Here is a 19,279-nt window from a genome sequence, read left to right as displayed (position 1 = left end):
ATCTCAGGGGTGTACTGGGGGACAGCTGGCGTGTCTGAGGGTGTCCTTGGGGCGCGTGAGGATCCCTTCCTTTCCTTCAGTTCAGCAGCAGAGGCTGTAGAGCCAGAGCCTCGACGGCCCGCTCTCACCTCCACGGTGTCTCCCTTGGCCGAGCGGCGAGCGGGCCCCCGGTGGTCACGGGCCCCTTCTGCCCTGTGCTGCCCCTCCTCGCCCGTCCCGTGCCTCTGGGGCCGGGGCTGTCCGTGGGGCAAGGCCAGCGGGCTGCTCAGAACCACGCTGCTGTCCAGGGGAGGCCTGGGGTGGGCCCTACCCGCACCTGCGCGGGAATTCCACCGTGAGGGTGGCATTCGTTTCCCGTGGGCACCGGCTTCCCCGGCTTTAGCATTGCCGCCGGGCTTTGTGAGCTAGGCGTCTATTCTTACCGTGCCATTTACTTGAAAGTCAGCAAGGCAAGGGTTTTTTTTTTTTTTTAAGATTTTATTTATTTATTCATGAGAGACACAGAGAGAGGCAGAGACACGGACAGAGGGAGAAGCAGGCTCCATGCAGGGAGTCCAACGTGGAACTCGATCCCGGGACCCCAGGATCATGCCCTGGGCTGGAGGCGGCGCTAAACCGCTGAGCCACCCGGGCTGCCCGGATTTTTTTTTTTTAATAGATTTTATTTTTTAGAGCATTTATAGGTTTTCGGAAAAATTGCACAGAAAGTACAGTTTTCTTACGCCCTCCCTTGCCCCCCCCCCCCAGCTGCCATTGTTGACATCAGGCATTAGTGTGGTGGGTTTGTTGCAACTGATGAACCCAGACTGATACGCTATTATGAACTGAAGTCCGTCCTCTACTTTAGGGTCCTCTCTGTGTCCTAAAGTTCTGTGGTCTTGACAATTGCCATTACATGCCTGCATCCCTACAAATGCCCTGTGTGCCTCCTACTCGGCCTCCTCTCCCCTGAGCCCTGAAACCACTGGTCTTTGCACCATCTCTGTGGTCGGGCCTGGTTTGTTTTCCCGGTTGGGAGAATGCATCGTGTGTGTGGAATCGCGGTGGGTGGGGTGCCCAGAGAGAAGAGTGGGGATGCCAGGAGACATGGCACAGGGCCTGCTCGCAGAGCAAGGCCCTGGGGAGCCTGGAGAGGTGGGTGTGCCTGCGATGGAGGAGGGAACCCTTTGTCCTGGTGGGCGAGGGGCGTAGCAGGTGGGGCCTCCTGCATGGCAGCTGTGGGACTGGAGGTGGGGAGGGAAGGGAGAGGGAGCAGGTGGGTGGCAAGGAGCACATGAGGCCAGTGACCATGCTTTGTAAGTGACCAAATCCCCCAAAATGCAGGGTCAGGGCTGCTGGGCTGGTGTGGCAGGAGGACAGGGTAAAGGGGTCACGGCTGTCTGTGGTGGCGGGAAGGTGAGGTCCGTCAGGGGCTTCCAGCGAGCAAGATGCCGGGAGCGGGGCCGCTTGTGAGGTCTCTGAGGTCGCGTCTCCTTTCACTAATCCTGACCACATCTGGACAACGCACAAGAATCAGGGGCCCCCATCTTGGGGAAAGTGAGGTTTGGTCTGCGTTTCTCTCAGTCGGGGGAACCGAGCTCTGGGGCTTTTAAAGAAGCAGAAGAAAAGTGAATGAGTCCCCTCCAGGGGCATTCTCCCCTGAAACATGCACCCAGAACAAATGCCTCTGCACAACACCTCTTTCCAAAGAATCCTTTCAATTCTTATTCTTTGGGTAACATTTTGTGTTTTCATAAAAGCCATATTCCATCCGCGTTATTCTGTAGCACTCACTCGGAGCCAGATCTATTTTTTAAAAAGCATTTGGCACTCTGAAGTGTTACATGTGGCTTAGTGAAAACAGCAATATGCAGAGATTCAAAAGATGTCACTCCATGTTAGGTACAAAACGTGATCGGCCTTACTTATCGTCCAACACAAACACGGAATTCAGAGGTGGCCTTGTGGGAAGCAAGGGGACCTCTTTGTCGGGAGGAGAGCCCTGGCATGCACATCACCCTCCAGGGCTACAAGTCTTCCCAGCGCACCCACGAAAAGGGACACAACGCCTCTCCTAGGCATGTCCTGTAGGGAGAATGGCTGCTCAGGGCCAGCCGGTTGGGATTCTGTAGGATTCCCTCCATGCACCCTTGCATCTGACAGATGGGGCCCACCAGACCCAGGATATCTGCTTCTTTGGTGAGGACATCTCCCCGGAGACACGAACTTTGGTGCCTGGCCTCCCTCTGGCTTCCTCCACCAAGTCCTCACGCCTGTGGTCTTATCGGGTCCTCGTAACTGTCCTAGTAGGGAGCCACCTGCAGACCCGTGACCCCCAGCTCCCGAGATTCAATGGAGGAGGCTGGAGCTCATGGGAGGTTTTAACCCCCCCAGAGCCCATGTGTGTTCAGCCACAACAATAAGGAAAACTGATCCTGGCCACGGTGAGCAATGACCCAGGTCATGCACTAGGCTGCCGTGACCCTCAGGGTTGGGGTCAAGACGGCACACAGTCGTGTTACTGGTCCAGGGAGCCGGTTTAGGATGCTCCTGCAGGAGGGCTGTGTGTGAGAAGCGACTGTCCTCCAGGGAAAGCCTTGTGGTATTTTGGCCAAAATAAAGCACTAACCATCAGGCTGTATTTCAAGGGAACCTAGTTGATGCACAACTTGACCCTGGTACACTCGCTTCTGAAAGCCAATCAGTGACAGCGCCACCTTTCTGCAAGCAGCCAATGACAGGCCCGGACTTCTGACATCCAGCCAATCAGCGAGAGACCCATCCTTCTAAAAGCCGGCCAATCAGAACAGCCGAGCTCTTAGCCAGCCCGCCAATCAGGAACACCCACTCCTAGGTAGCCGGCCAATCAGAACAGCCGAGCTCTGCTGTCCTAACCCAGGAGAACAGTGTCACTTAGGTAAGTGAGATGCCACAGGTGAGGGCCATCCTGCTCCCGGCTGCCCCTACCCAGGCTCTCAGCTTCAGGGAGGTCACCTGCTCGCCCTTGCTTCCTTCAGGTGTTCCTTGTGACCCTGAGGGGCCCTCCCACCGCGTCTGTGCCACGCGCTGGCTTCACCACCTGAGGCCTCCTCACAGGTGGCAGGTCAGGCTTTGCCATGGGGCCCAGCACCCAGGTGGGCTGGTGCTCAGGTGGGCTGGTACTCAGGTGGGGCAGGCACTCAGGTGGGCTGGTGCTCAGGTGGGGCTGGTGCTCAGGTGGGGCTGGTGCTCAGGTGGGGCAGGCACTCAGGTGGGCTGGTGCTCAGGTGGGCTGGTACTGGGGTGGGGCTGGTGCTCAGGTGGGCTGGTGCTCAGGTGGGGCTGGCACTCAGGTGGGCTGGTACTGGGGTGGGGCTGGTGCTCAGGTGGGGCTGGTACTCAGGTGGGCTGGTGCTCAGGTGGGGCTGGTGCTCAGGTGGGCTGGTGCTCAGGTGGGCTGGTGCTCAGGTGGGGCTGGTGCTCAGGTGGGCTGGTGCTCAGGTGGGGCTGGTACTCAGGTGGGGCAGGCACCCAGGGGGGCTGGTGCTCAGGTGGGCTGGTGCTCGGGTGGGCTGGTGCTCAGGAGGGTTGGTGCTCAGATGGGGCTGGTGCTCAGATGGGCTGCTGCTCAGATGGGGCTGGTGCTCAGGTGGGCTGGTGCTCAGGTGGGCTAGCTCTCAGGTGAAGCCCCCAGGCCCATGGCCAGAGCAGAGGGTGTGCCTGAGGACTGAGGGCTGAGGGAGACCAGCTCTGACCAGCATGGACAGGATGTGGGGCCTGGCCCTGCCCTTCGTCCTGCTGGCCGGGCTCAGGGACAGCTCCTGCTTCCCAGCACCCATGGCTTCCAGAGAGGGTGGTGACAGCACGTTCCTGAGCACCTGCTTTATAAAGAAATCCACCAGGTCAGACATTTTAATTTCATCGAATAAGGCCAAGGGATAAAGTACAGATGATAAAGAACAGGCTATAAAGGCCCGAACCAAAAGCAAACCCCTCACCCCTTATGCACGGATATTCCTGGTGTTCACAGTGCGAAGCGCCTGCCGGCCCAGCTCCCAGGGCCCGCGGCCCAGGCTCAGCCCGGTAAGCGGCCAGGAGAATGGCCCAGGGAAGCCAGACCAGGTCCATGCTGTCACCACCAGAGCTGGCGTTGCCTGGCCTGGGCGCCACAGTGACCCACTGGAGTCTCGCTGGGACTGAAGTCCAGGAAGCGGCCAGATGTCCGGCATCCCAGCAGACCTCCTGCGAGCCTGGCCCCCTCGCAAGGCCTCGGTGGCCCCCGGACTGGCCTCTACTCACCTGTCACCTTCCACAGGTCTCTCATCTTGATCACTGGCCAATGAGTCCCAGAGCCACTGACCTGAGCCTCACACCCCCTCCCCAGCCTCCTGCTCCCAGCACCTCCTCCCTGGCAGGGTCCTCAGCCATCCCAGGGGATACCCCACCTGCATCCTGAATTCAGGGTGAGGGTCTGCCGGGGAGCGTGCAGAGCCCTTGGGATCAGCGATCGGCCCCACGCACGCCCAGTGGCTGAAGTGCCACGTGCCCGCGGGGACCTGTGAGGGGGGCACAGGGAGGCACAGCCTGCAGGGTGGCGGAGCTTGCCAAGAACCGGCTGCGGGCGGAGCCAGCCTGCCCGGCCCCGCGCAGGGCCCACCACGTCCGTGCAGCCTCGGCTTACTCCTGGTGGAACCGGGACCATGAGACTCGAGGGGGCCCCTCGGTGATTTGAGTGGACGGTGATTATAAAGGCATCGAAGGCGCTGTCCAGGCCGGCGTGCGTTTACGGAACACACCCGTGGTGCGTGTGCCCACTCGGGGTTCTGAGACCGTGTGGACCGGACTGCCCAGTCATTAGGAGCAAGGTTTGAAGAAACACAGACGTTCGGGCGTGAGGAATGCCTTGCTCACTCCCGCGTTGCCCACGCCTCCGTGCCCAGCACACGGGCCGCGGAACTCCCACCCGACGCGCCGGGATGCGGCACAGTGTGGCCCGAGTGACACCGTGACTGTCCTTCCGTGTGGTCTGCGCCTCCTGTGGGCTGAGCTGCCCGTGTCGGTGTCCCAGCCAACGGCCAGGGCCCTGCATCGACCCTGCGGGGACACAGCTGGGACTTCCTCGTTTGGGGCCTTCAGGGAGCGCCCCCGCGTCCCTAGGTGTGGGAAGGGCTCGGGGCCTCCCCGAACGACCACTGGCTTGATGGGCCATGTCGGTTTTATCTCTGCAGCACCGGTGTAGTGGCTAGGGGTTTGGTGGGAACCTGCACAAATGAAATGGGACCAAGGAATGGTTGGGACTGGAGCCCCCGGTCCCGCTGGACGCTCACAGAGCCGAGCTCGGCAGCGAGGCGTCAAGGAGCCAGCCTGGCTCGGCCGGAATCCGGCGGCCTCGACTCCGCTTCCTTCCCCCGGAGAAGCGGGCGCCCCGCTCCCCCGTCTGCCGGCATCGGGGCACGCAGGTTCTGTCCCAGCCACGACCTTCTCCTCCCGTGACTCTCGGGCTGCACGACACTGGTGCAGCAGAGCCGGCCGAGCCGAGGCCTGCAGGGGGACGCAGGACGGGCTCCCGAGCGCCCGTAAGGGGGGCACCGGGTCAGGCGCGGGCGCAGGGGCGCAGAGGGGCGCCGGGCAGCGGGGCTCGCCCCCCACCCCGCATCCACAGGCCCCGGGCCGCCCGCAGCTCCCCTCCTCTGTCCTTCCTGGGTTCCAGTCCTCGATTTCCTGGCAGTTTGTCTCTGACCGACGGGCTGTATGAGGAGAAGCCGGAGACAGCCGCACGGAGCCGGAGGGAGAGTGGCAGGCGCTGGGTACCAGCCAGCACCCTGGCCTTTTCAGCTCCGTCTTAATTTGCCAAAAAGCGCGCCCCTTCTCACCCCAAGCATCTCGCTAGATGCTGAAAACCTGATGCCCTAATGTAGTGGATTGCAATTATTCTAAATTAGGCAGACAAGCACATTTCAGAGAGTTTTTCCCCATCTGTCTAACTTGAAGGCTCTGCTGTTTGTAATGAGTCATTTCTTCAGCACAGAATTCTGGACCGAGAGGAATTTTCGTATTTCAGTCTCGCCTGTTGTCTGGATGCTGAGGCCCTCGCTGTCCCCTCCCAGGGCCAGGGCATCAGCGCCGAGGTGGGCCCCCGGCCGGGACGGCGCTGCTCTCGCCATGGGGCCCCCGGGGAGATGAGAGAGGAAGAGGAAGCAGGTGGATTTACTCAAGTGCTCCCGCCTCCGGCTGTCACGGGGTGCGGGGACCCTCACAAGAGACACAGCACTGGGGCCCGTGTCCTCAGCCCCTGGAGGACGACTCGTGAGGTCCCTGCTCTCCCGGGAGTCCGGGTCTGGGCCACTGCTGGATGGAGGTGGGGTGACACTTGACCTCAGGGGTCTCTGGACCCCATTTCCCCAGGTGTGGCCGGGGCCACCGCAGGCCCTGGCTCTCGGGGGGCCCACGGTTGGCTCAGCTCGTGCGCGTGGGGCGATGCGGCACACGGGGCCTGCCCATCCGTGGCTGCCTACGTGGCCGCCAGCCTGCTGCGAGGCCCACCAGTGTTTCACTTGGAGCCACTTCCCCCTCTTTTTAAAATCCGAGGTGAAGTTCACACAACCGAGAACGTGCGTATTGCGGCAGGCGTTTAGCACACGCGTGAAATGCGCAGCCGCCGCCTCTGTGGGGTTCCCGAACGTCTTCGTGGCCCCGGAGGAAAACCCACACCCGTTGAGCTGTCTGGGAGCACTTTCAACTTCCCTCTCGAGCCTTCCTGCGCAAGGATGAGGAAACTTCGCCCAACGGTCAGCGGTGAGGGTGGGGCCGGAGCCCCGTGATGACTCGGCAAGGGTGAGTGGGTGGGCACGGGCGCCCCCCCTGCCCTGCGGCTGCTGGGGTCACTTTGGGCAAATTGCTCAACCTCTTTAAAAAGGAGCTCCTCGTAATCCTACGTTGCAGGGAGGAGGCGGGACCGAGCGGGGTGCACTTGGGCTCGCAGTCCACTGCCGCCCCCTGCCCTGCCCCTGACAGCAGACCTACCTCTGGGGGGGGGTTCGGGTGGAGAAGGCACTGGAAAGAGGGGATTCCTTGCTGGATTTCCCTTTTGGGTGGAGATCTCTTCCAGCTGAGCTGAGGACCGGGGGCGGAGGGACTCCGCAGGGGTGGGGAGGGGGCGCTGTGCTCAGTAGGGAGGGGTGTGCAGGTGCCGCTGAGGTCCCACGCAGGGCTCAGCCGCCGCGGCCCCCGTGGACTGGCTCCGCAGCCCCCCCAGCCAGCGTCCTCATCTGGCGCGCAGGCGGCCTAGCTGGATTTCCCTTCCAGGCCAGTGGGCCGCCCGTCCTGACCCATGCCGAGCAGTCCGGCCGAAATCCCCCCCCCTTGCTGCTTGAACACTCCCCTAGACGGGCAGCTCACTCACTCCAGCAGCAGCGGTGCTGTGGAGTAATGGGATGAAGGAGTTCCTGCAAATCCTAATCAACACGTGTTGGTTGGAAGGGGAACTGGCTTCGGGAGAGGCGGGCGGAGGCCCGAGGGGACAGAGGATGGGAGGCTCATGTAGGGTGGGCCTCCGCTCCTCCCGGGCCGAAAGCTGTCAGGACACTGGTCCTTTGTGGGTCGTCCTGCCCTGACTGTGCCCCGGCCCACGGCCCCCCGCCAGCCTCCCCTTGCCCTCCAGCCGGGAGGAGAGGGGTCTCTGTAGTCCCAGCCCTGGACCTGGTGGTGGGTGCTTCTCCGTCCGGGCCGCCGGCCCCCAGAGCTGCCCGCAGGACGCCGCCAGGCCTTGCCCACAGCCAAGGGACGTTTCCCAGGATTCAGGCGATCCGGTTAACCCGGGACAGAAGCCACGGTCTTCGCCCGTCCTCTGCGACTGCAGGAGCAGCCCTGGTGTGACCTGCACTAGTCACCTTCCCAGGGAGGTTAGGACGCCTGGGGGCTGGCTCCTAGGGGGCGCCCGGGTTGGTCCACGTGCCCCGTCTGTGTGCCTGACCCACGTGCGAGGTGAGCTCCAAGTGCACACAAGGTTCACGCTTACCGGCATCTACGGACAGGACCCTGATTTCCCGCAGGACCTTGGGGCACGTGCCCCCTGGGGGCAGGAAGGCAGAGCCGGGACCCCGGTGGTCGCTCCCCCATGCTAGGGGAGGCATGTCCTCCTGGAGGCGGGAGTGTGTTCTTCTGCGGCCCTGTGTCGGGCAGGGTGTGGGGGATGGGATGGGTGCATCCCCAGCGGGGGGCTCTGAAGTCACCCCAACCCATCCCAGGCAGGACCGGCCCTGGGCGATGATGTGGCCGCTGGAATGCCGCCCAGGGTGGAGGCCAGCCCTGAGGAGGGGGCCCGGCGCCTGCCCATGGGAAGTTGGTGGGGTCTGCATTGGGGGGTGGGGGTGCAGCCAGGCTGGGTGTCTGTGCAGCAGCTACTGTGGTCAGGAGCTGTGGGAGGCCCTGGGAGGGGCAGGGGTCCACCACCCGGAGGGGGCAGGAGCGGGGCTAGAGGCAGGTGGGACCGAGTGGGGCACCCACGTGGGAAGGCAGGGGGTGGTGGGCCCGTGAGCGGGGACATCTGGGCACCGGGCACCTGTGTCCGTGAGCGTTCTCAGAGACGCGGACTCTGTGTGCGAGATCTACCGTATACACGGTGTACCTGCATATAGCATGTGCTGTCGGTGCCTGGGAAGTTATTTATTGTCATTATTTTGCGAGTTAACATAGTGCAGTATTGGTTTCTGGAGCAGAAGCCCGCGGTTCATCACTTACATGCCACACCCAGTGCTCCTCACAGCAGGTGCCCCCCTCAGTCCCCCTCTCCAGGCTAACCCACCCCCCATCTCCCTCCATCGACCCTCCGTTTGTTCTGTTAGGACTTTTTTTTTTTTAAGACTTATTTATTTTATGATAGACATAGTGAGAGAGAGAGAGAGAGGCAGAGACACAGGAGGAGGGAGAAGCAGGCCCCATGCAGGGAGCCCGACGTGGGACTCGATCCCGGGACTCCAGGATCACGCCCTGGGCCAAAGGCAGGCGCTAAACCGCTGAGCCACCCAGGGATCCCCTGTTAAGAAATGTTTTTAATGGTTTTCCTCCCTCTCTCCTTTTCTTCTTTCCCCGCCTTTGCCTATGTTCGCCTGTTTTGTTTCCTAAATTCTATATATGAGTGAGAGCATATAACATTTATCTTTCTCTGACTTATGTCACTTAGCCTAATACCCTCTAGTTCCATCCACGTCGTTGCAGATGCCAGGATCCCGTCCTTTCCGGGGGCTGAGTCATACTGTGTATAGACCACGTCTTTATCCGTCATCTGTCAGTGGACCTCTGGGCTCTTTCCACAGTTTGGCTCTTGTGGGTGTTGCTGCTGTGAACATTGGGGTGCAGGTGCCCCTTGGGATCATTATATTTGTATCTGGGGGTAAATACCTAGCAATGCAATTGCTGGTCGTAGGGTGGCTCTATTTTTAACTTTCTGAGGAACCTCCACACTGTTCAGAGGGGATGCACCAGTTTGCATTCCCACCAACAGCGTAAGAAGGTTCCCCTTTCTCCGCGTCCTCACCAATATGTTGTTTCCTGTGTTGTTAATTTTGGCCATTGTCACTGGTGCGAGGTGGTGTCTCACTGTAGTTTGGATTTCTCTTTCCTGATGCCCAGTGATGCTGAGCATCCTTTCATGGGTGTACTGGCCATCTGGAAGCCTTTAGGAAAGGTATGTATTCATGTCTTCTGCCAATTTCTTTTTTTTTTCCTTAAAAGATTTATTTATTTATTCATGAGAGACACAGACTGAGCGGGGGGGGGGGGGGCAGAGACACAGGCAGAGGGAGGAGCCCGATGCGGGACTCGATCCCGGATCCTGGATCCCAGGATCACGCCCTGAGCTGAAGGCAGGCGCCCAACCGCTGAGCCACCCGGGCGTCCCTTTCTGCCCATTTCTTAACTGGATTACGTGCTTTTGGGGCATTGGGTTCGGTGAGTTCTGTACGGATTCCAGATACGAACCCTTCGTCAGACGTGTCATTTGCAAATACCTGGCCCCATTCCGCAGGCCGCCCATTCGTTTTGTTGATTGTCTCCTTCTCTGCAGAAGCTTTGTATCCCGATGAAGTCCCAATAGTTCATTTTTGCTTTTGTTTCCCTTGCCTCGGAGAGTGTGTCTAAGAAGACAGATGGAACTTTTTACAAGGAATGGTCTCACATGATGACGGAGGCCGACAAGTCCCCAGGCCCGCCGTCAGCGAGCTGGAGACCCGGGAGGGCCCGTGATGTGAGCCCCAGGCCCGAGGCTGCAGGCTCAAGGCTTAGGAAGCCCGGATGTTTGGGCTGGAGGTCACAGGCGGGAGAAAGGCTCAGGCAGGCAGGAGGGATCGTGTCTCCCTCAGGAACTCCCTGACATGCACGAGCCTCAAAGCGCGGGGATTTTCTGTGTCTGAAAAGCTTAGGTTTCTTGCTGGGCACTTCGGGGTGTCCCCGGAGAGCTAAGCGATCTGATGCACCCAGAAAATCCAGGACCGGCCTGAGCTTCGGCCCAGGTGGGTTCAGTTTCCTCCCCGGCCTTTCGTGCCTCGATTGCCTTAGGAAGCCACTCCCGGCAGCCTCTCCCGGGGCCAAGGTGCAGCGCCGCGGGGTTATCCTCCGGAAACAAGGTGTGCCCAGTGCTGGACCCGGGAGCAGCCCGGCCCGGCCCGGCTCAACCACACGGCCGGGTCTGCTCTCGGCCGCGGCGCTGCACGCGGGCTCCCGGAGATCGGATGCAGCGATGCCTCGTGGACCCAGGGCGCACGCCCCTGGCAGACACGGCAGCTCCTGCTCAGACGGTGGCTGTCGAGCTGTGTCTTAAATCTTTACCCCCTCAAGGAGCAAATAATGGAAAGCATTTAACAGGTGATACATTACATAGGCCCTTAAAAGTAGACCTTCCCTCTTATAACTTTTTAAAAAAGATTTTATGTATTTATCCATGAGACACACACACATAGAGGCAGAGACCCAGGCAGAGGGAGAAGCAGGCTCCCCGCCAGGGCCCGATGCAGGACTCGATCCCAGGATCCCGGGGTCACACCCTGAGCCCAAGGCCGCTAGGCCACCCAGGTGCCCCCATCTTCTGACTGTTTTTTTTAAAGATTTATTTTTATTTATTTATGATGGACATAGAGAGAGAGAGGGAGAGGCAGAGACACAGGCAGAGGGAGAAGCAGGCTCCATGCAGGGAGCCCGACGTGGGACTCGATCCTGGGACCCCAGGATCGCGTGCTGGGCCAAAGGCAGGCGCCAAACCGCTGCGCCACCCAGGGATCCCCTCTTCTAACTTTTTAAAACAAAGATTTTATTGTTCAAAAAACCGTGCTGGCGACAGAAACTCCAGTCCTGAGGGTCGCAGTGCTGCTGACTTTGGGGGCCAGGGGTCGTCCAGAAAGCTGCCAGAAAGCTCGAGCGCTCGCTCGGCACTTGATCACGCGAGGGCAGCGCTTGTCGACCCTGCGGGGAGGATCATGTCCTACTCTGACGCGCTGACTTTCCTGTTCGGCTTTGTTTTCCCGGAAACCTCCAGTTCTGCTCCTGCCTCTTGAGTCAGCGGGAGGCCACAGCCTCGGCCGCAGGGAAGGCACCTGCGCAGAAGGGCCCCGGTGGGTGGACACTCCGCCGTCCACGAGGGGCAGGCCTCGTGCTCTTCACAAAGCCTGTGCCCGCTCCTGGGGTGTAGACTCGCTCCGTGGCTGCTCTCCAGCCGGCGCTTCAGTACCGCACACCCCCCCGGCCTGGACCCCGGACCCCTGCCCCGAGCCCCCCAGGGCAAGGCCCCCGGTTCCCAGGGAGAACAAAGCAGCTGAGTCCGTGCGCTGCTGTTTCTTTTCCTTTTCTTCTCCTAGTTCTTGGGTGTCTGCTCAGGGGTGCTGATGATTTGGTCTGGATGGTGGATTCCCCTCCTCTGTCCGGGAGGCGGGGTGGGGTGGGGTGGGGGGCTGCAGTGTGGCTGGTGGCTCCGGGCGGGGACCGAGACCGTGAGCAAGAGGCTGGAGCAGGGGAAGGGGCTCCGTGGTTCACCCGGGAGCCATCCCGATGCCGAACGGGAAGTAGACACATGGGCAGGTGCAGGGCTCACTCCCATCGGGGGCCTTGCGCCAAGGCGATGGGTGTAGGGGGAGGTGCAGGACCTCAGCCAGCATGCCCTGCCCCTGCCCTGGAGGCCGCGCAGCCGCAGAAGAGGCTCCGTGAGGCCTCAGAGTGGCCGCGGTTAGTAAGGTCCGAGGTCAGCACCTCCGATCTCAGGAGGCCGCTGTAGTGAGAAGCTGCTGGAAGAAGGTCGGGGATCGGGCGGCCACTAGTCCTCCTCAGGCCAGCCTGTGAACTGGGTCCTTGATGTGCCCGTCTCACAGGTGACAGCAGTGAGGCTCAGAGATGTCGTGTGCCTTGTGCCGGGCACCCGCCGGCTTGGGGGAAGCGCCCGCCGTGCTCCCGGGGCCGAGCCCAGGCTGGTAGCAGGTGCTCACGCGCCACGTGCGCCGGCCCCAGTGGGAGTCGCGCCTGCCATGGGAAGGAGGACGAGGCCAGCACACAGCCCCGGGAGAGGCTCTGATCAGGGCAGGCTGTCCCCGTGGGGCCGGGTGTGCGTGCACAGGTCAGATGGCGGGTCACCGAAGCCTAGCCTTGGCCAGCAGCTGCTGCTGCAGACGGCACCGGAAGCCATGAGCGCCCTTGGCACCGGGACCCAGAGCACGGAGCGCTTTGTGTTCAGATGCACTTACACATAAGTTTGTTCTAAAAAAGTCTGATCTCTTGGCCCAAGTGTGGCGTGGATGTGGTTTAGGTTTACATTAGTGACTTCTCCGTGGCCGTTCATCCTAAACGGCCGGTCCTTCCTCCCTGGCCTGCCTCTGGGCCCCTTGGGGTTCTGCCCCTGCCAGACCCTCCCTGGCCCTGGATCCCTGATCCTTGCTCGGTCATGGCCGGACGCAGGCCTGGATCAGAGCTTCCCCGAGGTACGGTGCAGGCCCGCTCGGAGCTCCCGGCACCCTGCGAAGCCCTGTTCTCGGGCTGGTCCTGGCTCCTGGTTCGGCTCCTGCTCTGTCCCATGGCCTGGGAGGGTCCACGGCCTGACCCACACCCCACAGCAGCTAATCTTTGGGGTTCTGTTGGGAGCTGAGTGCTGGAGCCACAGAAGAGAAGGTCCACCTGGGACCTGTGATGTGCTTGCAGGTGTAATGAAGGATTTCTAGATGCGATCACCTGGATTACGCACTGGGCATTAAGTCCAGGGACAAGTGTCCAGGAACGCCAGCGGTTGCTGACGGACCCCACAAGCCACGAGAGAGGCACGGAACCGAGTCTCTATAAGGAACCACCCTGGAGGCGTCTGGACCTCCGGCTCCTGGCCTCAAGACCTGTGAGACAATAAATCCCCATCCGTCTAAGCCACCCTGTTTGTGGTCGTTCCTTAGCGCGAATTCAGGTTCCCACACAAGCTCTGCCCCAGGAGGACTCCGTGGCCCCCCGGCATCCGCTGCTGCCCCCGCGAGGTGAGGGAGGAGGTGCGGGGCGTGCTGGGGGCCGGCTCCTTGCGCAGCGCCCCTGTGAGTCCAGGCGGAGCCTGCAGGGCTCTGCAGGAGGAGAGCAAGGGGGGGCCTTGGGGGACACCCACACACAAAGAAGAGAGTTTCAATCCTCTGTTTCCCTGAAAAGTCAGGTTGGAGGCTCAGGAGGAGGAGGGGAAGGCCAGCAGGTGGATGCTGAGCCCGCAGGGAGGCCTGGAGGGGGAGGCCGGCCCGGGGCCGCAGGGGGTGCTGCACCTGCCAGCCACTCCGCCGGCCCAGACAACAGCGTGGACAGGTCGTCGGTGCCAGCCTGGGATGTCGGGGCGACCTGGCCCCTGGGTCCGGGGTCCCTGCCCGCCCAGCAGGCCCACGCACGGTTCTCTCCGCCATCGGGCTTCATTTCTGTCCCTTGACACGCAGAGAAACTCCCCAGCGTGTCCGACTGAAACTCGTCGAAAACGTCGCAGCGAAAGGTAGTTAACTCTGCACCAGACCTGTCCTGCCCGTGCGACGCAGATGGCGGTGCGGCCGCGCCACACACGCCCCGCGGGTTCTCAGACACCAACACCCACCCCGCGCTCTGCCTTTATAATTCCCACTTGTCACCGAGTGACAAGATAACACTGGATAATCTGGTCATTTTCTCCCAACTTCCAAGGAGCGTCTTTATTAGCAGGTGCTAAATTGCCACTCCAGCTGCTGAATAGTAACAATTAACTCCATTAACATCACAACAGCTGTAATTTTTGAGGAAATGAAAACCATTAATAACGACTACTGAGAGCTAAAAAACAAAGCCAAACAGAAAACACAGCATCCCCTGAGGCTGAAATTACCAATATGGGAGAAGGATGGTCCCAGGCTGGAGACAGCCCCCCCCCCCCCGCCCCTGGGGGTGGGGGTGGGGGTGGGGGGCTCACCCCGCCTGCCGGGCCTGCCCCCGCCGTGCAGCGGGCAGCGGGAGTCAGGGCCACATCTTCCAGGTCAGAGGGCCCAGGACCCTCGAGGGCCGATGGAAATGGCAGGATAAAGGGGACGCTCTGGGGGCGCAAGTCCTCAGCTGGAGAGACCTGTGCACCTAGGGGTGGCCCTGCGGGCTCCGCGTCTGTCCCCTTCGTGTCTACACCATGCACGCTCGTGTGCGTGCACACACACATGCTCACAAACACATAAGCACTACGTACACAATCCACATGCCCATGGACATGTGTGTGCACGCGTGCATGCCCTCACGTGTGTGTGCACCACGCACATAGTGCACCCACCCCTGTGCACGCATGTATGTAAGCACCCATGTCCTCACACGTGTGTCCGTGTCCGGTGCACACCCAGGTTGTGGTCCTTACACTCAGCCCCCAGGACCACTGCCCTGGGCCCCGCACAACCGTGGAGATGCTGTGTGACACACGCACGCGCACACATGCTTGCACACTCGAGTGCACGCACAATGCACCAAAGCGCACCTGGGATCCGGGCCCTAGAGGGACACGTCCCCACGTTTTTTGCTCTGTGGTCAGGGCTGTGTGGTTTGAGAGCTGCTGCCCGTGGGCTCAGGGAGGACCTGGCGGCCCAGGTGCAAAGGTAAAATGAGACAGATGACCCGGCTGCTCCCATCTTCCTTCCCAGGGAGCGCGAGGGGACGCCATCTCCGCAAAACAAAGTGTCGTTTCCAAGAGGTGATCTAATTTTCAAAAAATTAAACCACAGTTCAGCATCGTTGACATAACTTTCACTTAAAATTTCAATATTGAAAAACACTGGTTCAGAGAGGTACCCGCCCGCCCCGGGTTTGCCGCTGCATTATTTACTCCCAGATTTGGAAGCAGACAAAGAAGAGGCGGCGTTTACACACAATGGAGTGGAGCTCAGCCTTGGGAAGGATGAGATCTTGCCTTTAGCAACACCCTGGGTGGAGCTCCAGGGTGTCAGGCTAAGTGAAATAGGTCAGAGGGAGACACCCTGCCACCTCACCCGGAGGTAGAAGCTAAGAAACAGAACAAACGGACAAGAGAAAAAGAGACAAACACAAAAACAGGCAGGTAAACAGGGGGAGCACCTCCGGAGGGGAGGTCGGGGACAGGTGACAGAGATACGGGGATGGGGACAACCCTTGCCGTGAGCCCAGTGATGCGTACACCTGTTGAGTCACTACGCTGTTCGTCTGAAGCTAACTCATAACTAACGCAGGTTCCTCATACCTCAATTAAAAAAGGAAAAAAAAATTCTGTATTATTTTGTAGGTTGAATTTGCCATCAATTTTATTTATTTTATTTTATTACCATGGATTTTAATAAATAATTTTGAATTTTAGGTTAAAAGATCTTTGTCTTTAATTTACATATTTGATTAAAACCGTTGATAAAATGTGTGTGCGTACGTCTGTGTATGTGCGCGTGCGGCCACTCGGGCACAGGCCCAGGACCCGTGGACACGCAGGCACATGTGCAGGCAAGACACACACGGTCACCCACATGCACGCACAGACTCACAGCCGTGTGTGTGCACGCATGTGTGTCTCCGCCAGCCTTGAGCGTGATGGCTGTGGAGCAGAATCAGGTCTGAGGAGGGAGTGAAGGGGAGGAGGCAAAGGTTGGGGCCTGTGTGCAGAGGTGGGTCAGAGCTGGAGGGTGCAGGGCCTGGGGTGAGAGGGAGTCCAGGCAGGGCTGGGTCTGAGCTGGAGGGTGCAGGTCCTGGGGTGGGGGTGGGGGTCTGGGCAAGGATGGGTCAGAGCCTGAGGATGCAGGGCTTGGGGTGAGGGGGGGTCTGGGCAGGACTGGGACAGAGCTGGAGGGCACAGGGCCCGGGGTGGAGGGGAGTCTGGGCGGGGCTGGGTCAGAGCTGGAGGGTGCAGGGCCCGGGGTGGAGGGGAGTCTGGGCAGGGCTGGGTCAGACCTGGAGGGTGCAGGGCCCGGGGTGGAGGGGAGTCTGGGCAGGGTTGGGTCAGACCTGGAGGGTGCAGGCCCTGGGGTGGTGGTGGTGTGTGGGCAGGGCTGGGTCAGACCTGGAGGGTGCAGGGCTGGGGGTGGTGGGGGGGTGTGGGCAGGGCTGGGTGAGAGCTGGAAGGTGCAGGGCCTGGGGTGGTGGGGAGGTATGGGCAGGGCTGGGTCAGAGCTGGAGGGTGCAGGCCCCGGGGTAGGGGAAGTCCAGGAAGGACTGGGTCAGAGCTGGAGGGTGCAGGGCCTGAGATGGGTGGGTGGAGTGGGGGGGGATGTGGGCAGGGCTGGGTCAGAGCTGGAGGGTGCAGGGCCTGGGATGAGGGGGTGTCTGGGCAGGGCTGGGTCAGAGCCGGAGGGTGCAGGGCCTGGGATGAGGGGGGGTCTGGGCAGGGCTGGGTCAGAGCCGGAGGGTGCAGGGCCTGGCGTGGTGGTGGGGTCCATGCAGGGCTGGGTTGGAGCTGGAGGGTGCAGGGCCCAGAGCAGGGGCATCCGGACAGCAGGGGAGCGGATGGCTGGGAAGCCAGGGAAGGGGCCCGGGGTGATTCCGCCTCTGTGTTCAGAACCCTTAAGAGATGGGCTGCAGTAAGGTAGTGCCCGGCTCCCCCTTTGGGATGGGCGCAGAGCTGCGGGGTGTTCTGGGGTGCAGATGCCCTGGCCCGCCAGCACCCCCGTAACCCCCCTCCCCGCGGAGCCGAAGCCGCCTGCCCTCCTGGTTCATTCCCTCCGCTATATTTCCGGAAGCTGTGTCGGGGGCCCAGAGGGCTTCTCCCTGATCTTCAGGTGGTCCCGGGCGCCCTCCGAGCATCCTGTTCCCTCCGGAGAGGCAGACGTGTGCCAGGAATAAAACTCACCCCGGGGCCCGCTCGGGATCCCCCCGGGCGCGTTATTCAGAATAGCAATATCAAGTCGTGGCTAAATAAGCACATCACTTCTAAATTAGCAGTTTTCGGGGGAAAAAAATTTACCGCGTGCCAACTTGCAGATTCTATAAGTTTCTGTTTAATCTTACACTAAATTTAAAGAGGATTTAATTAGCAATTCATTTCTTTCTCTTTATTTACATTGTGTGTTTCTCTTGAAATGAGATTTGAAATGAATTCTATTTTTGTCTCGGGGCACAGTGTTAAGTATGATTGAGAGCAGCGCTCCCGGGGAGCCGCGCGGCACCTCTCGTGGTAGGAAGTGCGGCCCCAGCCGCCTTCCTCCCCGAGATGAAATCGCAGCGGCCCCTCCGCTCCCTCGGCTCCCCTCCCGCGGGGGTGCCCCGGCCCAGGGGCTCTCGGAGCGCGGGACCTGCGTGTGTGGCTCCTTGGGGCTCCGGCTGCACCCCCCACCTGCTCCCTCAGGGACAGGGACGCCCGGGGAGGCCGGCAGTGCCCCTCGCCCCGCGCAGCAGCAGAACCCCGTCTTCCACGTCCTGGGCCAAAGCGGGCCCGGGGTCCTGTCTGGACTCCCAGACCTCGCAGGCTGCTCCACGCAGCAGGTGCCCAGACCCGGGGCGGGGGGTGGTGTTTGTGGCCTTGGCCAACGGACCGCGAGAGGGTCCTCCAGAGGTGGGTGTGACCCACGCGTGAGCAGGTTAACTGGGGACTAGTCATCTGGAGCAGCCTCTCTGACCTTTCCCGGGGGTTTCACTTGGCCCGCGCAAGAGGGACGCGTGTGGTATGTGTGAGTGTAAGTGTGGGCATGGGTGGGTGGGTGTGGGTGCACGTGTGCACACGGGCATGTCTGTTGCGTGGGTGGATGTGGACGCGGGCACGCACGATGTGTGCAGGTGTGTGCAGCGGGACTGCAGCTCGGGGAGTGGGGTGGGAGGTGGGGAGACGCCCTCCCGGCTTTGGCCCAGCTGCCCTGGTCTGCAGATGCTTCTTGGCTCCCTGTTTGCTGGCCAGGGGCTGGAGCAGATGGACGCGGGGGTGCCCAGGGGCTGGGATGGATGGGCGCAAGAGGTGCCCAGGAGCCGGGAGGGATGGGCGCGGGGGGTGCCCAGGGGCCAGGATGGATGGGCGCAAGGGGTGTCCAGGGGCCAAGGCAGATGGGCGCGGGAGTGCCCAGGGGCCAGGGAGGATGGGTGCGGGGGTGCCCAGGGGCCAGGGCAGAGCTGGTCCTTGAGCGTCTCCCCGCTGCACGGCCTCCGCGCTTCCCCGGTATCCTCACACCCCCGAGGCTCTGTCCCCTGCCTGTTCCAACCGATTGTATCATCTGCGCTACTTCTGGGTTGGTCTCAAATGATTTTTCTCCTCATTCCAGGTCATATTTTCCTGTTTCTCTGCAAGTCTGAGGAGTTTGGACCGGAAGCAGGTGCTGTTCAGCTTGGGCCTGCGGGTGCTGGCACCCTGTTCCCCCAGGGACGCTGCTGCACGCTCCGCCCCGGGAGGCTGTGAAGCTACAGGAAACGCTGGGACCCTTCGAGTCTGCTGGTGCCTGAGCGGCGCGGCCTGCCGAGCCGAGCCCCTGAGCGCCCCACCCGACGCCCCGGGACTGGGTGGGTGTGGGTGCTGGGCGCCGACCCCTCCGGCTCTCCCAGGGGGTTCTCTCTCCCGTCTGGGTGGTTTCTCCACATGCTTGCCCTTACTGGTGCCCAGCAGGGCACTGGAGGGGCCTCTGCGCGTCTGCAGAAGGGGCCGTCTTTGCAGGAGGGACGGGGGCTCCCCCGGGGCTCATCCGCCAAGTCTGCCGCTCTGTGCCCATGGCCTGGAGCCCGCCACGGCCCCCCATCCCAAGCCGTTTTCCAGGATCACTGTCCTTTGGACCCTGATGCCCAGTATCTTGAAAACGCTTGTTTCTATAGTCTGGTTTTTCCAGTTGTCTAGGCAGGGCCGGAACCGAAGTCTTACTGGCCACGTTACGAGTTTGGATTTATCCCGAAGGTTGTG

This window comes from Nyctereutes procyonoides, unplaced genomic scaffold, assembly GCF_905146905.1.
Source record: "Nyctereutes procyonoides isolate TBG_1078 unplaced genomic scaffold, NYPRO_anot_genome, whole genome shotgun sequence".
Lineage (NCBI taxonomy): Eukaryota > Metazoa > Chordata > Mammalia > Carnivora > Canidae > Nyctereutes > Nyctereutes procyonoides.
This window is presented reverse-complemented; position numbering follows the sequence as displayed.